The following is a 9318-nucleotide window of genomic DNA, read 5'->3' as shown; positions in this document are numbered from 1 at the left end:
TAGTATATTATACCTGCCATTCCTTTTTTCTGATGTTGATCTGATGTATGAATGTCCCAAAGCAAAGTTATTTGCAAGGCTGCCTACTTGACAAGCAGCCAATCAGTATAAGTACCTTATTGAGAATTCCCAGACTATACATTTTGCAATATTCTAATTTGCAAATAAATTGCAAAAAATTTTAATTTAGCAAAAGAGTAATCAAAAACAAAAATGAAAAGATTGTATCGCTAAGATTGGAATCTTTGTGAAATTGTGTGTTACAGCATGAAATTTGTTTTGAGCAAAATCTCACCACATGTTCAATGATCATCTATTCATTGTATTCATGTTTGAATAACTTTTGCTAAAATCTTATCACATTTAAGGTGGTATCCAAATAGCTGCTGTAATTTACCTTTAATTTTTTAAACATTTTCAATAATGTAATTTGAGTATCAAAGCCAAATAAAAATGCAGATTTTTGTTCAGTCACTAGATTAGAGTTTATTTCAGTAATGATCTGACTTATTTTATTTCATGTGAATATTCTTTTCTATCCTTTTAATCTATGCTGAATACTGTGAGTTAGCAATAAAAAAAACTATTATTTGAATGCATTTTTTGACCACCAAAAGCTATAGCAATTGATTGTTGCAAATATTACAATTTTAAAGAATTCATCTTCATAGATGTTAACAAAGTGTTGGAATTATAATGAAAGAATAACAGCAAGGGGCTCATTAAACTAACGCTGTGTCTGTGAATATGTAATTATAGATTTATTCAGATTAAGATAAATTACTGTCTACTGAGATTCAAAGAACAAAGTAAAAAAAATCTCAGAGCTATCACTAACAGTGAAAAAGTTTATATACGTATACTGTAAAATAAGCAGGATTACAAAATTTGTGTAAAATGTAAAAAGTTGAAACTAGTAAACTCAATTAGATCACTTACTCATGTTTTATCTTTAAACTACACATTTATTATTATTATTAATTTTTTTTCTATGTGACACGACAAAATGTTTGCACACTCTTACAAAGTGCATATGCATAAACAGTGCAAACAAAACAAGGGGAAAGATTTATGGCACAATACATCTAGAACATAAGATATAATCTATATAAACATTGTTGCAAATGCATTCATGATACCAACAAAAGCAGCTCCAGTTAAACCCTAATACTGGGTACACACTACGTGATGTGTGTACCTAGCAACATCATGCGCGACGGGACCTGCAAGCTGGGCAGGCATTGGCAAGTGCATACACACAGCGACAGCGGGGGTGCAGGGTGGGGCCATGCTGCATTCAGCAGCATGGTATCATCAACGACATCCCCAAATTGACCAGCATGTATGGATAACGGGATATAATTGATGACCCGCGGGTGCGCATCAGTCATCGCATAGGGCATACACACTGGGCAATATTACAAACGATATTGCTCAGAAGGGTGAAAATGAGTGATATTGTTTAAAATACCACCTAGTGTGTATGCACCACACAGTTTGCTGCCATTCTATAAATACCTACATTAGGCTTTTATCCAAGGAACAAATCAACTGTTGTTGGGAGAAAAAAAGGGAGTCTATATATTTTGCCTCTGTAGAATCCTCAACTTTATACTAATAAATGTTCAAACCCTTCCCTTTTGAACAGCCATGTACCCAAATGTGCAAAAATTGAATAACCCACATTGAGCATCTTTACTTTTGGAAACACAGCTTGGTGCATCTTTAGATGCAACCATTGTACCATCGAATTTTGCACCTTTCCTATACTAGATACATAGTCTCCATCAGAGTATTGCCTCCAATGTGATTTATTGAGCATCTGAGTTGCAACCACTTCAGTGACATGCTCAAGAGACTCCCAAAACACCCATATAAGACAGTACATCTCCATATATATGAATCACCACCAAGGAATGTACACTATCTTTACAACATATTTCCAATACATGGTTTACATTATGCTTCTCAATCGGTACTGTGATTGTACTGTGATTCTGTACATACACACATTGGGATACATGCAGTGCAACTTTTTAGCGACTTAGATGCATGTGAAGTTGAAAACTATTAATAATTTTCATGAATATTGGCATATCATCCAACTCAGAATCAGGCCCCTTTCTTTTGCACATAAAAGAAAATTGTTATGTGAATGTTCTTTACAATCTTTGGGCATACATTAACATATACTCAGAAAAAATGTGCCTGTAAAGTTACAAGTTGAAACAAGATTTAAAGCAGATTTCACAATTTAGCTAAGGGTTCATAAGCATATTCATTCTACCGCCTAGATTTGCAATAGAAAGATGTGTGCTGCAGCAAGGACTGTCTTCTACTACAACTTCAGTAATAAATTCAACATCTGTCTCAATAGATAAATTCTCTTACACAATTTTTTGAGGCTTATTGAACACTGTAATATTGTTTTTACGTCTTCATCCTTACCTCTTCTGGCTGTCATTCTTTTCCAGTTGTTTCATAGAACCAGACTTAAAATGCTTAAAGATATTCCCATCAAGTAGAAATAAATACAGGTTGGGTACAAATCCCGGCAGTTGGGATCCCAACAGTCAGAAGACCGACAGCAGAATACTGACAGCCAGAATACCGACACATCCCGGTAAATATTATTACTATACCCTTAATACTAGCCCTAACCTCTGCAGACTACCCCTAACATCCCCTTCCCGCAGGCTAACACTAACCTCCCCCTCCCACATCCTAACCACAACCCCTGCAGCCTAACCATAAACTCGCCCAACCCCACAGCCTAACTCTATCCTTCATCCTAGTGCCAACTAGAGATGAGCGGGTTCGGTTCCTCGGAATCCGAACCCGCCCGAACTTCAGGTTTTTTTACATGGGGCCGAGCGACTCGGATCTTCCCGCCTTGCTCGGTTAACCCGAGCGCGCCCGAACGTCATCATCCCGCTGTCGGATTCTCGCGAGGCTTGGATTCTATCGCGAGACTCGGATTCTATATAAGGAGCCGCGCGTCGCCGCCATTTTCACACGTGCATTGAGATTGATAGGGAGAGGACGTGGCTGGCGTCCTCTCCGTTTAGACTAGAGTACTAGAGAGAGACACAAATTTTGGGGAGCATATTATTAGGAGGAGTACTACTTGCTGCTGATAGTGTGACCAGTGACCACCAGTTTAATTAATCCGTTCTCTGCCTGATAAAAAATGATACACAGTGTGACACAGTCACATACCATATCTGTGCTCAGCCCAGTGTGCTGCATCATATGTAATACTATATATCATTATATGACTGTGCTGAGTGCTCACTGCTCACACAGCTTAATTGTGGGGGAGACTGGGGAGCAGTTATAGCAGGAGTACATATTTTAAGTACAGTGCACACTTTTGCTGCCAGAGTGCCACTGCCAGTGTGACTGACCAGTGACCACTGACCACCAGTATTGTGATTGTCTGCTGACCACCAGTATAATTGTGATTGTCTGCCTGAAAAAGTTAAACACTCGTCGTGTGGTGTTTTTATAAACGCATTCTGCAGACAGTGTCCAGCAGGTCCGTCATTACATAATATATACCTGTCCGGCTGCAGTACTAGTGTGATATATATATATATATATATATATATTTTAATTTTATCTCATTATCATCCAGTCTATATTAGCAGCAGACACAGTACGGTAGTCCACGGCTGTAGCTACCTCTGTGTCGGCAGTCGCTCGTCCATCCATAATTGTATACCACCTACCCGTGTTTTTTTTTTTTTTTTCTATCTTCTTGATACTAGTAGCTTACTTTAGGAGTCTGCAGTGCTGACAGACAGTGTCCAGCAGGTCCGTCATTACATAATATATACCTGTCCGGCTGCAGTACTAGTGTGATATATATATATATTTTAATTTTATCTCATTATCATCCAGTCTATATTAGCAGCAGACACAGTACGGTAGTCCACGGCTGTAGCTACCTCTGTGTCGGCAGTCGCTCGTCCATCCATAATTGTATACCACCTACCCGTGTTTTTTTTCTATCTTCTTGATACTAGTAGCTTACTTTAGGAGTCTGCAGTGCTGACAGACAGTGTCCAGCAGGTCCGTCATTACATAATATATACCTGTCCGGCTGCAGTACTAGTGTGATATATATATATATTTTAATTTTATCTCATTATCATCCAGTCTATATTAGCAGCAGACACAGTACGGTAGTCCACGGCTGTAGCTACCTCTGTGTTGGCAGTCGCTCGTCCATCCATAAGTATACTAGTATCCATCCATCTCCATTGTTTACCTGAGGTGCCTTTTAGTTGTGCCTATTAAAATATGGAGAACAAAAATGTTGAGGTTCCAAAAATAGGGAAAGATCAAGATCAACTTCCACCTCGTGCTGAAGCTGCTGCCACTAGTCATGGCCGAGACGATGAAATGCCAGCAACGTCGTCTGCCAAGGCCGATGCCCAATGTCATAGTACAGAGCATGTAAAATCCAAAACACCAAATATCAGTAAAAAAAGGACTCAAAAATCTAAAATAAAATTGTCGGAGGAGAAGCGTAAACTTGCCAATATGCCATTTACCACACGGAGTGGCAAGGAATGGCTGAGGCCCTGGCCTATGTTCATGGCTAGTGGTTCAGCTTCACATGAGGATGGAAGCACTCAGCCTCTCGCTAGAAAAATGAAAAGACTCAAGCTGGCAAAAGCACAGCAAAGAACTGTGCGTTCTTCGAAATCACAAATCCACAAGGAGAGTCCAATTGTGTCGGTTGCGATGCCTGACCTTCCCAACACTGGACGTGAAGAGCATGCGCTTTCCATCATTTGCACGCCCCCTGCAAGTGCTGGAAGGAGCACCCGCAGTCCAGTTCCTGATAGTCAGATTGAAGATGTCAGTGTTGAAGTACACCAGGATGAGGAGGATATGGGTGTTGCTGGCGCTGGGGAGGAAATTGACAAGGAGGATTCTGATGGTGAGGTGGTTTGTTTAAGTCAGGCACCCGGGGAGACACCTGTTGTCCGTTCAAAAACTTTGTGGCGACAGCGGAAGCAGTCCACTGACCAGTAAATCCCTTCCTCTTGTAACCAAGCTCACGCAAACCACCCCACCAACTCCCTCAGTGTCAATTTCCTCCTTCCCCAGGAATGCCAATAGTCCTGCAGGCCATGTCACTGGCAATTCTGACGAGTCCTCTCCTGCCTGGGATTCCTCCGATGCATCCTTGCGTGTAACGCCTACTGCTGCTGGCGCTGCTGTTGTTGCTGCTGGAAATCGATGGTCATCCCAGAGGGGAAGTCGGAAGACCACTTGTACTACTTCCAGTAAGCAATTGACTGTCCAACAGTCCTTTGCGAGGAAGATGAAATATCACAGCAGTCATCCTGTTGCAAAGCGGATAACTGAGGCCTTGACAACTATGTTGGTGTAAGACGTGCGTCCGGTATCCGCCGTTAGTTCACAGGGAACTAGACAATTTCTTGAGGTAGTGTGCCCCCGTTACCAAATACCATCTAGGTTCCACTTCTCTAGGCAGGCGATACCGAGAATGTACACGGACGTCAGAAAAAGAGTCACCAGTGTCCTAAAAAATGCAGTTGTACCCAATGTCGACTTAACCACGGACATGTGGACAAGTGGAGCAGGGCAGGGTCAGGACTATATGACTGTGACAGCCCACTGGGTAGATGTATGGACTCCCGCCGCAAGAACAGCAGCGGCGGCACCAGTAGCAGCATCTCGCAAACGCCAACTCTTTCCTAGGCAGGCTACGCTTTGTATCACCGGTTTCCAGAATACGCACACAGCTGAAAACCTCTTACGGCAACTGAGGAAGATCATCGCGGAATGGCTTACCCCAATTGGACTCTCCTGTGGATTTGTGGCATCGGACAATGCCAGCAATATTGTGTGTGCATTAAATATGGGCAAATTCCAGCACGTCCCATGTTTTGCACATACCTTGAATTTGGTGGTGCAGAATTATTTAAAAAACGAGAGGGGCGTGCAAGAGATGCTGTCGGTGGCCAGAAGAATTGCGGGACACTTTCGGCGTACAGGCACCACGTACAGAAGACTGGAGCACCACCAAAAACGCCTGAACCTGCCCTGCCATCATCTGAAGCAAGAAGTGGTAACGAGGTGGAATTCAACCCTATATATGCTTCAGAGGTTGGAGGAGCAGCAAAAGGCCATTCAAGCCTATACAATTGAGCACGATATAGGAGGTGGAATGCACCTGTCTCAAGCGCAGTGGAGAATGATTTCAACGTTGTGCAAGGTTTTGCTGCCCTTTGAACTTGCCACACGTGAAGTCAGTTCAGACACTGCCAGCCTGAGTCAGGTCATTCCCCTCATCAGGCTTTTGCAGAAGAAGCTGGAGACATTGAAGGAGGAGCTAAAACAGAGCGATTCCGCTAGGCATGTGGGACTTGTGGATGGAGCCCTTAATTCGCTTAACAAGGATTCACGGGTGGTCAATCTGTTGAAATCAGAGCACTACATTTTGGCCACCGTGCTCGATCCTAGATTTAAAACCTACCTTGGATCTCTCTTTCCGGCAGACACAAGTCTGCTGGGGTTCAAAGACCTGCTGGTGAGAAAATTGTCAAGTCAAGCGGAACGCGACCTGTCAACATCTCCTCCTTCACATTCTCCCGCAACTGGGGGTGCGAGGAAAAGGCTCAGAATTCCGAGCCCACCCGCTGGCGGTGATGCAGGGCAGTCTGGAGCGACTGCTGATGCTGACATCTGGTCCGGACTGAAGGACCTGCCAACGATTACGGATACGGACATGTCGTCTACTGGCACTGCATATGATTCTCTCCCCATTGAAAGAATGGTGGAGGATTATATGAGTGACCGCATCCAAGTAGGCACGTCAGACAGTCCGTACTTATACTGGCAGGAAAAAGAGGCAATTTGGAGGCCCTTGCACAAACTGGCTTTATTCTACCTAAGTTGCCCTCCCACAAGTGTGTACTCCGAAAGAGTGTTTAGTGCCGCCGCTCACCTTGTCAGCAATCGGCGTACGAGGTTACTTCCAGAAAATGTGGAGAAGATGATGTTCATTAAAATGAATTATAATCAATTCCTCCGTGGAGACATTGACCAGCAGCAATTGCCTCCACAAAGTACACAGGGAGCTGAGATGGTGGATTCCAGTGGGGACGAATTGATAATCTGTGAGGAGGGGGATGTACACGGTGATATATCGGAGGATGATGATGAGGTGGACATCTTGCCTCTGTAGAGCCAGTTTGTGCAAGGAGAGATTAATTGCTTCTTTTTTGGTGGGGGTCCAAACCAACCCGTCATTTCAGCCACAGTCGTGTGGCAGACCCTGTCACTGAAATGATGGGTTGGTTAAAGTGTGCATGTCCTGTTTATACAACATAAGGGTGGGTGGGAGGGCCTAAGGACAATTCCATCTTGCACCTCTTTTTTCTTTCATTTTTCTTTGCGTCATGTGCTGTTTGGGGAGTATTTTTTTGAAGGGCCATCCTGCGTGACACTGCAGTGCCACTCCTAGATGGGCCAGGTGTTTGTGTCGGCCACTAGGGTCGCTTAGCTTACTCACACAGCTACCTCATTGCGCCTCTTTTTTTCTTTGCGTCATGTGCTGTTTGGGGAGTGTTTTTTGGAAGGGCCATCCTGCGTGACACTGCAGTGCCACTCCTAGATGGGCCAGGTGTTTGTGTCGGCCACTAGGGTCGCTTATCTTACTCACACAGCTACCTCATTGCGCCTCTTTTTTTCTTTGCGTCATGTGCTGTTTGGGGAGTGTTTTTTGGAAGGGCCATCCTGCGTGACACTGCAGTGCCACTCCTAGATGGGCCAGGTGTTTGTGTCGGCCACTAGGGTCGCTTAGCTTAGTCATCCAGCGACCTCGGTGCAAATTTTAGGACTAAAAATAATATTGTGAGGTGTGAGGTGTTCAGAATAGACTGAAAATGAGTGGAAATTATGGTTTTTGAGGTTAATAATACTTTGGGATCAAAATGACCCCCAAATTCTATGATTTAAGCTGTTTTTTAGTGTTTTTTGAAAAAAACACCCGAATCCAAAACACACCCGAATCCGACAAAAAAAATTCGGTGAGGTTTTGCCAAAACGCAGTCGAACCCAAAACACGGCCGCGGAACCGAACCCAAAACCAAAACACAAAACCCGAAAAATTTCAAGTGCACATCTCTAGTGCCAACCCTAACCACTGTACTTACCTCTGGGATGTGTCAAGAATCTGACAAGAGATGCGCTTTAGCCTTTTCTCGGGTTTTGTGTTTTGGTTTTGGATCTGTATCTGTATCTCCTTCGTGTTTTCGATCCGTGTTCTAAATTGCAGTGTAAAAATAAAGCAGCCAGTATTTACCCTGCGCAGAAACAAAATAACCCACCCAAATCTAACTCTCTCTGCACATGTTGTATCTGCCTCCCCTGCAGTGCACATGGTTTTGCCCAACTGCTAAAAAATTGCCTGCTGCGATCAACTTGGAATTACACCCCATGTGCACTGCAGGGGAGGCAGATATAACATGTGCAGAGAGAGTTAGATTTAGGTGGGTTATTTTGTTTCTGTGCAGGGTAAATACTGGCTGCTTTATTTTTACACTGCAATTTAGATTGCAGATTGAACACACCACACCCAAATCTAACTCTCTCTGCACATGTTATATCTGCCTCCCCTGCAGTGCACATGGTTTTGCCCAACTGCTAACAAAGTTCCTGCTGCGATCAACTCAGAATTACCCCCTATATTCCGGAGCCTTACCCACTGAGCCATAGCGGCTCTCTAAAAGTCATTAGTTCCTTAGGCTAATGTTATAACTCTCACTTGATAATTTAAATCCATTAATAAATATACTATCCGGGTCTCATTCTCCTCACACTCAACAGCAGAGTCCGGAGCCTTGATGACTGAGCCAAAGAAGGTCCCTATAAGTCACTGGCTCCTCAGGCTAATGTTATAGCTCCTATCTTATGATTAAACTTAATTCATAAATATACTTCTCTGTGATGCTTTTAATAATAAAAAGAATAAGAAATGATAGTAATGTATGCTTACTGTTTATCAAACTATGCTAAAACGTATGTGTATTTTTTGTTAATGTCACTTTTTTATACACTATTGTCAATTTTTTTCCCGGCAGTCTAATTAGGCTGGATATTAATGATCACAGGTGTGTGTGCTCAAGCAATGTCCTGATTGGCTACAGCTAGTATAAATACCTACCTGTTTGTGACTTCATTATACACCTCCTGAAGAACTGCTAGTTATTTTGGTGGAGAAAGGCATGGAGTGTGAGCAGAAGTGTATTAGTCTATGACTACATTATCTCAAGT

Source organism: Pseudophryne corroboree, chromosome 9, assembly GCF_028390025.1.
Source record: "Pseudophryne corroboree isolate aPseCor3 chromosome 9, aPseCor3.hap2, whole genome shotgun sequence".
NCBI lineage: Eukaryota > Metazoa > Chordata > Amphibia > Anura > Myobatrachidae > Pseudophryne > Pseudophryne corroboree.
This window is presented reverse-complemented; position numbering follows the sequence as displayed.